Source organism: Trematomus bernacchii, unplaced genomic scaffold (assembly GCF_902827165.1).
Source record: "Trematomus bernacchii unplaced genomic scaffold, fTreBer1.1, whole genome shotgun sequence".
Taxonomy (NCBI): domain Eukaryota; kingdom Metazoa; phylum Chordata; class Actinopteri; order Perciformes; family Nototheniidae; genus Trematomus; species Trematomus bernacchii.
In genome coordinates, this window is record NW_022987313.1 from 5,742,728 (window position 1) to 5,757,925 (window position 15,198).

General features: G+C 38.7%; 1 protein-coding gene across 1 annotated transcript in view; it reads right to left on the reverse strand.

Annotated features, from left to right (window-relative positions):
- Positions 1 to 13,716, reverse strand: part of LOC117478294 (brain-enriched guanylate kinase-associated protein) — a 112,210-nt gene extending 98,494 nt beyond the window's left edge. The window contains exon 1 of the mRNA XM_034125306.1: positions 13,651 to 13,716. The gene's annotated coding sequence lies outside the window, so the exon portion shown is untranslated. The remainder of the gene's footprint in view (positions 1 to 13,650) is intronic.
- Positions 13,717 to 15,198: the final 1,482 nt, after the last annotated feature.

Consider the following 15,198-nt stretch of genomic DNA (forward strand, 5'->3'; position numbering starts at 1 on the left):
GGCACTTAGGAAGAAAGGATCACTATACACATTGAATAAGGGCTTTTGAATTACTATAAAAAGATTGAGTATAAATCAAATAAATAAACACTAGAATATTGTTGTAGTGGATTGACACATAACACACATTGAATGAAGTCCCATTGGGCACCCTCTGACACAATGCCTAAACGCATAAATTATAACATAAATAATAAACCTTGGCATATCGTATGCAATTGATGATTTCCCATGACTTGATTTCTTCCATTTGCTCACGTCAGCTTTAGGTAAGGTCATTTAAGTTCAACACACAGGGTTTCCCACAAATAGACTTTACTTGGGTGGGCCGCCCAGGTATATTAACGGCCGCCCAAGTATATTTCGCGACCCATTTTTTTTTTTTTTTTTTTTTTTTATGTATTGTGAACGCAACGCTGTGCAAATGTGGGTCTGCCTCACACAGGGTGACTGGCTGTCTACATGATGTGGCCTGCCGACATGGCCACTGTCATAGATCATAAATCAAAGCCCTTGACTCTGTGTGTCATTCAAGCTCGGGATAACCTCAGCTCAGGTGAGGTTAAGGACTCTCTGAGTGTTTAGATAGTTAACTTAGTCTAAGTTCTCAGTGGGTCTCAAACGGTTTGGTCACCATTTATGTAAACACATATCCATTTGAGGGGGTAGTGATTAGTCAAATATGCATGAATAAAAAAAAAATGTTTAACTAGGTGAAAAAAGGTAAGATACACTTTTAAAACTTGTTGAGAGCTAAAACTAGTCTTTGCTGCTGCCTCAAAGAGGAGCAGGAGGGAGAGGAGGGAGACAGGTGAGGCTGATTCAGGAGCCCAGACACACTCACAACTATAAATGAACCAAAAAGAAATAAATAAACAAGTTTCAGTGTTTTTTCATATTGGATATGGTATGTTCCCATCAGCAAAATGGTGGAATGAGCTCCCCATTAAAATCAGGACAGCAGAAAGCCTACACATCTTCCGACGCAGACTGAAAACTCATCTCTTTCGACTCCACTTCGAGCGATAGCATTACTAACAAAGAATTACTAACAAAGCACTTATATACTAACAAAGGACTGGCTTATCTAAAGCTAGTTGAGTAGCACTTGAAATGTTTTGGCTCTATGAAACCTGATGTACTTATATGATTCTGTTTTCTTCAAGTTTGTATCTTCTTGGTCGAATGCACTTATTTTAAGTCGCTTTGGATAAAAGCGTCAGCTAAATGCAATGTAATGTAATGTAATGTTATTGGTTATGGCCATGATTTTATGATTATTGAAATGTATACAGTTCTGTTTCATATGGGTGTTCTGTTCCCATAGATCTAGTCTCTTTATTTTCCCCTCAAAGTGCACCAGATTGATGCATTTAACTAAAAAATCTTACCGGGGGAGCATGCCCCCGGACCCCCCTAGAGGATTTGAGGTCCACCCCTACTTAAAATCACATGGACAGGTTCCTAAATACATTTACAATTTTATTTAAATAGTAACCCACGTCCATATATTTATTTGTGGGTAGTAGATTTAAACTATAGGGCTATCACTATGGGCAGCAACGCTGTAAATATTGACAAATAAATCCAGCAAAATGGCACAAAAACAACTGGTAGTTGCCTGGCTGGGTGTATAATTTCCGGCCTGACTTATTGTCTCGGTCCGGCCCTGGCTGTACCTGCCATCGCGTGAGGGGTCTGCTCACAAGCGACCAACAGAAAGGTTAATGTTGTTGCACGTTGCACGTTGCACGTCACCGCCCCCCCAGGTATATTTCAGATCTGTGGGAAACACTGACACAAATACCAATCCCACACTCAGTGAGAGAGTCATTCAAATCACTTCCTCCCTCCGCACACCTGGCTAATGTGAAGTTGCCGTGCGATGTTGTTTTGGAAAGGTGTGAGGCAACAGATAATGATGAAAGATCCACAAAGCTTTTTTACAAGCATCCTGACACCCTTAACACCCACCTCCTCCCTAACCGCTTTTGCTGCACTATTATTACACAACTTGTGCTTTTCTTTTTCTAGGAAAGGCCTTTTATCTTTCAGAGAATCATAAGCTTGTCAGAACACAGTAGGTAGTTTTAATACTATTTTTAGATAGGTAGATAAGCCAATACAGGTGATTGCCTCAAAGGCCAACGTAATTTATGAGCTGTACTGATTGAAGAATAGATAGTAGTTGTTCAACAAGAATTGACTCCAGTGTTTCTTACAAGAGAATAAAAGCAACTTCTCCAAACATGAGTTTTAGTCTTGCAAAAGCTATTGTCAGTGCCCTCTGCCTCCTACACAGTATTGAGAAACTTTGTGTTCAAAAAATCACATCCTGACAGTCTGGTTACATAAGGAGTCAAAACAAGTCCACTTTCAATTTGTGATTCCATATTTAAAGTGTTTGTGGGGGATGTGGGAGTTTTTTTTGAGCAAACACCTACCTACGTACCAGCCAATGCGTTAGAGCTGTCTGGAGGGAAAATAAGAGAGCCATAAGGTAAGATGCAAACTCAGAAGTTTGAGCTGAAGACTGCTGAACAATGTAGGCTTAGTAAGAGTTTATAAAGAGACAATCAAAAATCATGAAACTCATTACGTCCACTTTGATCAGATTGGAGAAAATCAAGATCAGTGATTTTGTGAGGATGAAGAAAAAGATTAGGTCCATTGGTTATATTCAATCTTCAGGCCAACTGTGTGCGTTTGAGTGATTTTGGTTCAAACTTGATTGAGTAGCCTTTTTTGTTGTACTCACAAGTTCATCTTAGCTTTACAGCATGTAATTCAATTGTTTTGTTATTTTTGTATTTACATTCACCCAGACAATTTGAATTTTCTTCTACGATTACGTAATTTTAGATGTTAGACGTGTAGGCAGGTGGTGATAAGATTGTACATCTTCCTGAGTTGATAGTGGTCCCCATTTTGAATCAGAAATCTGAGAGTAGTTTCAACAACTCAAAATAAATCTTTAATACCTGCTACTTTTCCCCAGGCACCTTGACTATTTATGTTTCAGAGGGAACATAAAACAAAAACAAAAGTACATCTAGTTCATTATCGCAAAAATAAGCCCCAACTGGGCGAGTTAATCCACAAAGGAGAAAAAGAAAATATAAAACCTGGCTTCACCACTTTACACCTGGTCCTGAAGTGCTTTTTGAATCTGAAACTAAAGTGCAATCAGGCCGGCCAGACCTCCAGAGGTAGTCTGGCTCCCGCTGTTATCAGATCTCAGTCAGAATCTCCCAGGTGTTATTTCATGAAACCCACACAGTGAGTTTCTGACATTTCTTAGAAAGTACAAAAGGTTCGTCGTAACTCATTCTGAGGTTTTTTTTGTATCCACTAAGACCTTATATTTCCTATTCATAGTGAAGGAGTGACAGCTGCAAACACGGTCACTTTTCATCGGTTTTGTTGCCTCCTGCTTAGACTCATAAAATCTGAGCCTTTCTGCACATGGAAAGCAAATACAGACTACACAGTATCATGTGAACACCCTTGAGGTTTCATCATTTGCTATTGGCAACCAAATGTGAGCCTGTTCTGGCAGTCATCTGGCCTCCATTTATCACCAAGGGTTGTAGACCATGTGTATAATGGTTTATGCCGGCAGGCGTTTATAATATATTGTCTGGACAGTAATTACAAGCAAAGGGAAGGGAAGACAGTAGAGATGGTTTTGGATAGGTTTTCTGAAGTAGTTAACTGATTTTTAATATTAACAGCTTATCCAATCATTGAATTCACAAAGGGACCAGTTGAGTTATGAGATGCTGTATTGAAGCAACCTAAATTGACCGTTCCTTTCTTCCTGAATTATATTTATATGCAAATATTTCATGAAACCTTGGTTCTATAAATTACCATATTTTGAATGCACTTGTTTCGATTCTGGTAATATAAGTGTAGCCTATGCATTTACCTAAAACAACATATACTTATCCATCCCACTAGATTGGACAAAATCTGGTCCAATCCATGATGAGTAGAGATGTGACGTTGTAAGTGTACCATGTCTTTGTTCAAACTGTGCTGTATGGCAGATGGCGCAGAAAAACACTTTGTGACCTCTCAAGTCATACGTAAAGAACATCTGGACCTTAATGAGTTTGTTCCTCAAGAATTATTCGGAGAAGACCACAAATCACTGAGGAAAGCCTCAACATCCTGTGCTGTAATGTATGACGATGTCCTCATGCACTGGGGGGGTTGCACAGATTATTTCAAATTTTGCTGCTGGCTTATGAAGCTGCTGACTATATTAGTTTTGTGGATTGTCAGCATTATCATTGTCATCATCATAATCATCATCATCCTTGTTTTGGTCTTAAATCAGGGCTGGTGTGAAGACATAACGTGGTTGTGGTCATTCAAACACAAAGTCACTGGGATTTGACGCTATGACGCAATGCAGTATTTTTGGTTTTCCTCCTGCTTCCATTGCACTGGTTGCCAGGGAAATAAAGCCCCTTTTTACATCCATGTCATCGGTGCACTTTTCATTAGGAGTGAGATGACCGGATAGCTTTTGCCTACTGTTTATACAACCTGGGTGTACGTCAGTGTCTGCGTGTGCACATGCATGTGTGTCTCTTGTTGGACTGTATCCGTCTGCGTCTGTCTGCAGCTCTGCCTCTCCATTCTCTGCTGTGATTTCAAAATGACATTCCTTTCACATATTGAGACCTGACATGAGTCCAACTTGACACAGTCACATCTCTGATCTTACTTGTTTACATCATGCTGTGTGCAGGCAGGAGGCAATGAAGCAAAGCGAGCTTATGCTGAGCAGAGGGAGAGATACGTAGACAGAGAAAGAGAGAGAGAGACAGAGAGAGAGAGGCAGCGGCAGGACTCCGTGTATTTGCAGTTTCATCCACCCAAAGTTCAGACGAGGACACGCTCGTACATTCGCTGCCTTGAGATTAGTTTTTTGGAAGGCAGCAGACAGCGGGGAAGGAGTGAAATTCGACAGTACAAAATGCATCCCATCTCTAATATGAAACAAATTGAGATGTTTTTGTGTGATGATACAAAAGCCAAAAGATCTCAATCTTGTCAGACATCTCCTTCCTGTCACATATTCAAGGTCTACAATGAATATGTAGGCACCATAGGGACCTTTAGAACTCATCAGGAATTAGGCAAGGATCACATACAGAGTTACACATCAGAGCAGAACAAAGGGCTAAGGAAGGAGAGAATGTTCATTGGAGACACTGACGATTCTCCGTGGTAATTCTGTTGACACATAAATAGCTAAAAGGGTATAGACCCGGAGGAAGGATGGCCTGGACACATGAAAAGCATGTAAGTTAGCATAATGCGAAGCAGAACATATGCGGGGGGGGGGTCCTACGTGCTCTGCATGTGTGAGGGCCAGCATATTGTCTCTGCTCATATTTTGTTTATCAGATAATGCTAAAAAAGCCCTTATCGTTCTACTGAATATACTCCCAGATGTTAGGGCTTGATGCATATAGACAGAGAAATGTTTTCTTCTGTTTCAGCGTATGTTCTCCGTTATCTCTCTTGCATTTAGTGTGAATTACTCCCTGAGGTTTCCATAAACTATGCAGTGAGGCCCTCTTTTCTAAAGCCTACAGTATGGACCCCTCCAAGAATCCTGGGGGCTGTTAACCTAAAACAGCCTTCCCTTGCCAAAACAAGAACTTTTGAATGTCAGCCCAACAGCTTGCCCTTGAAATAACCAGTAAAGAGCCCGTGGTTAATTTCCACATTAGCCTTTCACCCAAAAATGCTCAGGTTTTCATTTGTGAGGTGAGTTTAGAAAACAACAACAACAGTGCCAAAAGTATTGCGTTTTTAATTACTTGGGTGAAGTTGTTTTTAAGCTTTTCTGATAGGCGTTAGATGCTGTCAAATGAGACAAAGACCAAATAAAGAAGTATGCAAATTGATTTGCAACAGACAACATGTGCCAAGGATACACTGACCTACTTGATAGAAGAGATTACACAGACATAAGGAATCATTTGGTGCTAATAAAAACTAAAAGCTAGATGGGCATCTTTCTTTCTTATCTTAAGCTAACTTGTGTGATAAAGGACTCTTTGTTTTTACTGTAAGGATTAAAAAAACTTGGAGTCATGCCTTTTTGATTTCCTGTTGCATCAGTCATGTCTCATACATTGTAGAAGTGACGAGTTTCCAGTAGGGGCTTGGGACTAGTCGAGATGCTTTTACTGGAAGAATCAGAGAATGGTTGACAACACATTGACTCACTCAGTTTCAGCTGAAATAACACTGGTTCTGGTAGAAATTAGTTACAACCTGGTGTGCATTTCCTTTGCAGGCTGCAGTATAGAATTTCTCCTCTCACTTATTCTTCGTAATTTCCTTGCTTTTATTATTTAAGTATTCCAGTTGTATAAACCTTCGATCAATAATACATTGTTCGTGGAATTCAGAAGACTGGCAGAAGGCTGGCACAAAAAAAGGTTTAATGTGTAACAAACAATCCACCAGACTGCTTGTAAATGTGTGAGAAGCAGATTATGAATGTCCAGGTTATGTTAAATCCTTTGGTGGGGATTATTGTTATAAGAGGGTCCCGTCGGGGCTAAGTTAAGGTTAACCAGGGATAAGATTACATCATTTATCAAAGATGCGCTAAATACTACAGTGACATTATCCACTGAGTCAGGTATGAGACGTGACTACAGTACATCACCAGCTACCAATGTTAAATACTGTTCAGCACTCTCCATGGATACCAAGTGACTAATTCTGGTAGTGTGGTATACGTTAGATAAGCTATACAACAGTGCTTGATTGAATGAATGAATGAATGCAAGGAGTATGCAGTTGTTAAAGATCCCCTCAAAACATACAAAGTACTTTATATGGAATAGGTTGTTGTGCCCGACATGTTTTCTCCACACAAAAGTTGAGTTGCCTTGTTCAAGATTCTCCCTCAATGACAAATCTGTGAATAAGCATATATTTTCCATTTCAAAAAGATAAACCACTTGATTCTGTCAGCTACAATTCTCTGTAATGTGCAATGCAGGCTTAAGGTTTCTGTCACATCTTACCCTCAGATTTACAGAGACCTTGAAGAAACGTTTAGCCTGTAGCAAATTTAACAAGAGCCCTTTTGTCTAAAACTCTAAACACATGAAGAGTAAAGGCTAAATATTCAAATGAACCCAAAAAAACGTTCCTTAGTGAAGAAGAACATTGAGTATGTGAGCTCATGCCAGGATCCATGAGGGGGAAGTGTTGTTCCAAAATTGGCCTGTTGATGTCCCACCTTCCCCAATGTGACTGTGTTGTGACTCAGCTCTACGTCATGTTTAGCAGGCTGACTAATAGTCAGTCATTTAAGAAAAAACTCAAGCCCATTGCTGGGGGTACAATCACCTACAGTTAAGCATTGCTATAGGTGTTACACTCGATTTCTGTGTTGTTTAAATATCGAATGCATTTTGAGTTCAATGTTATGTCAACCATTTCTCCATTATTTTTCATGACTTTTGCTGAGGCAACGTTTTAGTATGAGTATTAAGACACTTGAGCCAGGTATCGTATCAAAGTCAAAACGTTGGTACTGTGACAACGGTACTTTATTTAATAATTAAAGATCATTCATCATCAAAATCACAGCTAATTATACAGTCAGTGGTATGTAAACATTATTTATTGACACAGAGGTGTGATAAGCACACATGATTTTCTACACCAAGTCCTGGTGAGGAAGATGGGAAAGCATCAGGAATCTATTACAGTAATAACCTAAAGTCTAGGAACTCCATGGTTTCATAATGTACTCGTTATATTTGTATGTGTGTTGTTATGTTCAAATCTGTTCTGGGGTTTAACTCAACAGATCAGAGGCGTTTGAGTGAGTGGTAACTGGCAGTATGTTGACTTGAAAAGCCAGAGTAGCCCATGCAGAATAGTAGTGGTGAGGTAATAAAGTGCTAGCTTAACAAGTTAGGGAGCTGAGAGATGAGAAATCTAGCATAAATGCTGCAGGCCATGTGCTCATTGTATAGAATCAAAGCAAGGGCTTAATGTAATGCTCGAGCACAACAGGATTGTATTAGTCCCAAAAGGGTCAGTAAGGTTAAGAGCCGCTAAGTAGTAGTGTTTAAATCCTTCCTAAGCTCAGCCACCACAATGCAGGCCCCCCCACACTCCTCTGGACTCATTTCACCTCAGGTTGTAGTCTGTAATTTATTTATTTTATTTAACCTTTATTTAACCAGATAAAAACATTGAGATAAAATCTCATTTTCAATGCTGTAAAACTGGAAAGGCAAAAGGGAAACGTTATGGCCGATGCAGGCACAAGCCAGTATTTCCCATAGGATTTTCTAGTATAAATGAAATGATATACACAACACTTGAACACTGAGTTTGGTTGGTTTAGTGTTGGTGCTTTGGTTTTGAATTAAATGTCTAGCCACGCTTGTTTACTAGTTGTAGTTTTAAGGGTCATCCTAGGTTACGCAGACTCAAAGGGCTTAAATGTATCAATGGCTAACGTGACTTTTCTATCTGCTGTGTGTCACTGATGACTCCTGAAGGTCTCTCTCTGGTTTTATTCTGATCCTTTTTTGCCTTAAGTTGGATAAAAACAAAAAGAATGTTGGAGATTTTGTTTTAATAGTTTTGCAGTACCAAAGCATATCAGCTACACATTAGCCCAACATTAATGTAGACATTAATCGTTATATGTTAGTTTTTGTAATTCTAAAAAAAGATCCCTGTGCTACATTGCACAGCTGATGTGTGTTGTAAATAAGGACAGCTTTACCCGTTGCAAATTTCATTAGACATTGGCTTCTGCCATGACAGGAAGATCAATGAGGCTAGGATGGTGGCCTGGCAGTGGTTACGAAGCTGCACTTTCAGGTCCGAGTAAGTAGTCGCAGTGCATTATTAGAAATCACGCGACATGGTGACCTGTTAATACCATCTCAAATGCAGGAGATGAAATGAATGGTAAAGCTCTATAAAGTGCTTCCTATGTTACTTTGATTGTATAGATAAACTAATGTTCAGAACAACAGGGATTACTTTATGACCCACTATTATTTTCCATAGCATGGGCATCTATGGCATTGTTGATTTTTTGGTCAGTTGGTCTGACAATTTGGTCTAAATTGAAATCTCTTAACAACTATCAGATGGATTGTTGTGACATTTCACATAAATGACACAAAAGATGAATTTTGGGTCTATGTGTTGATGCCCTGAGTTTTCATCTAGGGCCACCAACAGGTTTAAATGTCCACAATATTTCAGTTAATCATACCAAATTAACCAAACTCCAGCAAGCCTCAGCTGTATTGTTAGAATATGACGTATATAGCATGAAAAAAAATAATATTGTGAACAACTCATTAACGAAACAACCAACAGCTTTAAATAGAGACTCCTCTTGATACAAACAACCTCAATGTAAAGACATTTTATCTGAGACCAACCGAGTACAAACCGATATGAAAGACATTTCTGACAGAGCTGAACATGCTGGCTCGGAGATATCCACTTCTGTGGCATCCTCCTTGGGCAATACTTTACACTTATTTGCCCTCCAGGAGGTAAGTCTCTTAGTATTCAAATTTGGTAAAGTGTCAGCCGTAATTTTATCTTTAAGGTTATATTTATTAAGTGGCAAATACATTATAAATTATCCATCTTTAGAGGAACACACTGGTTTGTTCCAACTAGCTAAATTGCATCCCTATGAAGGTGATTGTTTGCCCAGTGCAGATTTACCTTGGATGAACCAGACTATTTGGCTGCGGGAAGACGTGGGCGAGAGAGAAAGAGACAGGGAGAGGGAGAGGGAGAGGGAGAGGGAGAGGGAGAGGGAGAGGGAGAGAGAGAGAGAGAGAGAGAGAGAGCAATCTGAGCAGACTGAGCAGTGAGAGGTTGATTTATAATTAGAGTGAATGTCTGTTCAATACCCCTGCTGTTCTCGTGATGGCTCCATTGCATCTGATGAAGCATTGCTGCTGGGAACTTCATTTGGATTCTGCACCATACATCTTTCAGCATTTACAGACTGCCTCGCATGTCTGGGATAATGAAGACTTTGAACATCATTTTCATTTTTTTATGTACTACGATATCCTGGTTGTGACAGTCACATCGAATACCATCGAGTGTATTAAGATTTCAATTTTGTATCAGACATAGACAAACTTGATACTCCAGTTCATGATCTTTAAATACCTCTTATATATTCCTTATTCCATGACATCTAAAAACCATCGAATTCACCAGACATCCTTGTGTCACAAAAATAGACACTAGAGAAACAATGAGAACCTTTTGGAATTGATTAAAGGTTTCACACTGTGACACATAATATTATGTCTTTGTGGTAATTATGAGCAAAAATCTGAATAATTTTTTGTTTGGAATGGTACACAGAAAGCAGTAGGTTGGAGTGATTGCTGCCATGATTAACTTGTTATTTGGTAGTCTTAAAAGTTCTTCAAGGAATTCAAAGTACAGCAGACAGCAACTAAACACCTAAGCCACTTTTTCCATTGTTTGCACTATTCCTGCTTTTAGATGGCACCCCTCCATCATAGATATGCAGGAAATACTGCCATGGATATCAATAGTCTCTATACCACCCATGATTCTTGTTTGTATCATGCACTCATTTTCTTTTCCGGATGTAAGCCCCCAGTCACACTTAGACATAAAAGTGTTCAGTATGTTCTTGCATTGGGGCAAGACTTCCCCATACAAATATTGAAGATATACGTACGTCCTCTGTTATTATGGATATGGCAGTTCATTGCCAACGCTCCAGCAATTACAGTAAAGAATGTTTGCTCTCTGACATTTTCTTCAAAGAGGTATATAAACATTTAATAACCGTACACGATAAAAAAAGACAGTTGGTGATGAGCGAACCTTCCATCTTTCACATCATTAGCTCCCTTAAATCTGATTCAAATCTACAGGATATTTGGCTCATAAAAGAAAATTGCACCTCTTTTGCACCTAATAAAAGACCGGATTAACCCGCATCCTTATATTTCAGGAGAATATGGTAGGTTATGAGAGGGCAGCTTATTACTTGAACAACTCTATCATTCATTTCAACTTTCACACCTTAACTTACGACACGGTATATCGTGCCATGTAGGATGTGGATGTATATAATTCAACAAACATGGTAATTACTGAGGTGTCGGTATGAACATCTTGCCTTCTCATAAAGCAGTATTGTATGGTATGCAATATACCTTCAGGCTTTTATATGATTACAGACTTCAACAATTCTTATTCAGTGGGTGTCAGTAACTTTCAAAACATGCTCTCCTTTAACTCTCAGACTGGAAAGTGATGGATTGAAATACAATGTGAGATGTATCAGGGGCCAAGTACAAAACATGTGCAGTAGTTTAAACAAATAAGCGTATGGAGAAACCGGCAGGAGACATGAATGCAATAAAAAAAGAGAATTCCAGAACATTTGCATAAGACTGCATGCCAGGTAATCATTAGTCAGGTAAAAGTCAGAAAAATGCTATCAGACATGCAGAAAGCTCTAGTGCTTTTTTAATCAAACGTATAAATAAAGAGTGTAATCTTACGTCAGTAAACAGTATGTTAGGAGCCATCAAAAAGGCAGTCCCCATTATGTGAAAGAAAAAAGTGAGGGATTTTCTAAAAAGAAAATATATTCCCACTAAATTCACATAGCATTCAAATGATGTAAATTATTTAAAGTAGACCTGTGACTAACTCATTGCCATTAATTATCTTACTCAACAGGAAGCTTTAATGGCGGTACAAGTATTTAAGTGTATACTGATATGTTCTTCATTTATATTCTCACAAGAATATCTCCATACAAGGATATGTATATTGCAAGCAAATGCATCCCACACACTATATATTATGGTGACGTATAAACTATTCAGCCATAGGTTACATGTAGCATGTTGAAAAGATAAACATAAGTGCAAGTAATCTAAATATTTTCATGAGAAGACATGATCTTAACCACTATGAATGCATTGAGGGTTGGTGCCTCCAGGAATCTTTGCCCTGAAGTGTGTAGAGCACTAAAAACACTGTAAACAATCATCCATGTCAGCCAAGCTGTGTTATTTGGTGTTAAGGGTCAAAGGAAGGGTGTTTATCCGAGACGTGTTTATCAGAGACGTGTTTATCAGAGACGGTTTGTCAACAGACTTTACCTAATGGAATAACTAGGTAGTGCATGAGAAGCCATCAAATTGTGAAAATTGCCAGGGAGATATTCTCTATTTTAAATATGCTGCTTTAGAAAACTTTGAAAGAACAAGCCTGTGAACAGTAAATGAGCAAACTCCTGTATTGATATCATATACCGATAAGAATCTATGAAATGTTTACAGAATGAAGAAAGAGCACATTTTCAATGGGCTTTGTTGACAAAAGAAGAACAAGTCTGAAGTTAATTAGCAAGATTACTCTTTAATGCTTTGTTATTATGTGTTCTGAGTTACACCACTCCAAACATCCACCCACATTATTTTTGTTGAGGTCAAGTAGATTATCTACCCAGTGCCCCGTGTTCCCAAAATTACAGAAATAAAACATAATTCACAGTGCTCGTGGACACAGCACAAAGACATCCAGAAATGTGTTCCCAATTTGTGCTTATTTGTTCCGCTCTGATTTAAATGCTCCATATCCTGTTTGCTGCTAGTGCATGACCCCTTAGCAAAAGGCAAAACAAAAGTTCATTAGGAAATACTAATCCTGTTGTTTTTGTCATGATTGAAGAGGTCATTTCACAGTTTATTTAACATAATTATTATTTATCAATTGAATACAAATCTAAGAAAACAGTTTGTTTAAAACACATCTGTGTTTCTAAAATAAGCCTGGTTTCTCAGCTAAACCAGACTTAGTTTAGACATTTCATAGCACTTTTGCCTCAAACCATGGTGGCATCGATAAACATATAATAAACAGAACCATACTTGGAAATATCTATTAGTTCTGATATTTTTCAGGGTCACAATTAGAGGCTAAAAAAACATTCAACAGTCAATGAACTAGACAAGCCTGTCAATGTACAACAGGGCTTCCTCAAAGAAACCGTTTAATTGAGGTGATAATCCACCTAGATCCCAGGGCCCTAGGCAAAGCACACAGCAAACATTTGGAAGTGATGATAATGACATTAAGATTGGCAATAATAGGAGTGCAGCCAACAGAATATAACTACCGAACAGGGGTACAGTCAGCACTTTCTGACATGAACAAATATTAAGCAAGCTGACCATGAACCAAATTGTTCTCCTAGCTACTGTCCTATACCAAAGTACAAGCAGACTTCCCATGTGGCCAATCTTAAAAATCAGCAAGAAATCAGTGATTGAAGCCAATGTTGTGAATTAAGGCCTAGCTTCTCCTACAGAAAATAGGAACCACAAAATCAGCATGAACAACCCTAGGGTTAAATGTGTAGAGTGCCAAACAACAACACAAACAATTCAGCCAATAACTCTAGTAGAGGCCAAAATCACAAATAAACAAACCAAACAATCCACAGAAGATTCGTATTACCATTGAAGCGCGCCCACACGGTACACAGCCCAAACAATAGCCCACAATCACACACTAGCAAAAGCAGCAAACACTTACCTTTAGCTTGTTCAGGTGAAGCTACCATCCGTCGTCTCAAGCAGTCCACATGCACCCGGAACTCTGGGCTTGAAGTGGCGTTTGAGGTCCAGGGACAATGTTAGGAAGTACATATTTACAGAATAGTGACAGCAGGCCCACTTTATCCACATTTGCCGACGTCCAACTGATCACAGGTGTGCTTCATTATGACAGTGTGCACAGCAGTACCCTAGCAACGGAAAATAGTAGGTTGTAGTGCCGAGAGTCAATAACCCGCGAGATTGAAAAGTGTGCGAAGATATTTTACGCATACAGTAACGCAATAAACTAGTGAAATGCAACATTTCTGTGGTGAAAAGCTTATGATCACAGTCATATCTGAAGGATTTAGTTTGTAGTGTTTCTGTTTTTCCGCCTATAAAATGGATACAATATGAGAATAAAGTTGAAAATACTTTACAAACCTCTAAAATTGTTTTAACAAAAACTGATCAAGTGCAGTGTGACATTTGGTCTAGCAGCCAACCAGGTGTTTACATAAAACATTTATTAGATTTTTCATAAATGATTAATGCTTAATGAGATGATTCTGTCAAGGTTCTGATGTAGATCTATAAAGGCTATTCAGAAATAGATTTGTAACAGCTGCTTTTTCTACTATAATTCCCAATATTCCAAATATGCCTCTCAGATGCTTGTGCTTCCGATGACTTAAATGCTGACTCCATGTCCTTTTTTGATTTTCTGGAGCTTTTAACTCCATCTGGTTCCCTGCTGGTTTTGAGGCCAATAGCAATATCCACATGTGAGAATTGTGTGTTGTTTCTTTTTCGTAAAAAATAATATAGGCCTACATTTTAGTGGAAGTATGGAAGTGGCAGCCATGATAAGAGCTGGTTTAATTATCTTGAAGCAAAGGAAAGGTGCTTTATTGATTCCTTCCTTATCTCTTCCCTCCTGTCACATGTGTAGCTTATTATAAGTTGATGGTTGGATTGTATTTGCACAGTCTTTATCTTTCTTGAATAAGGACATTGTTCTGTCAAAGTCAAGGAAAAGCCTTTTGCAATAATATGACGTATTTCCTTTAACTAATCAACTACAGCCATTGCCTTTACCTTTGTCTCCTGGATCCTGGTCTATTGAACTCTTCCCAGTCAAAACTGTCCTAAGTCAGGGTCAGATATTCAGAAAAAGTTAGCACTGTCCATGCTGGTCTTAAAGTTGGCTAACCTTTACATTTGATGTAGCTACTGTAACTTTAACCTTGGTGTCCTTCCAGTTTCACTGAATTGCTCCCCTTTGCATAGCAATAGAAAGACTCTTTATGAGAGAACCCTGTCAGTTATCCAGATGTATTGCCTGAGAAAGGAAACGCTTGCATTTTTAACATCAGCCCTTATGATTAAAGCTCTGCATAGATGTGGGTCTGAGTATGAAAGTCAATGGATCAAATTAAATGCACCAGAGAGAAATGTAATTTTAAAAAGAATGCTGTACACTAGATATAGTTTACTTTTCATTCAAGTAGTCTATAAGCAAGTGGAAATGACAAAACAGCAGAAT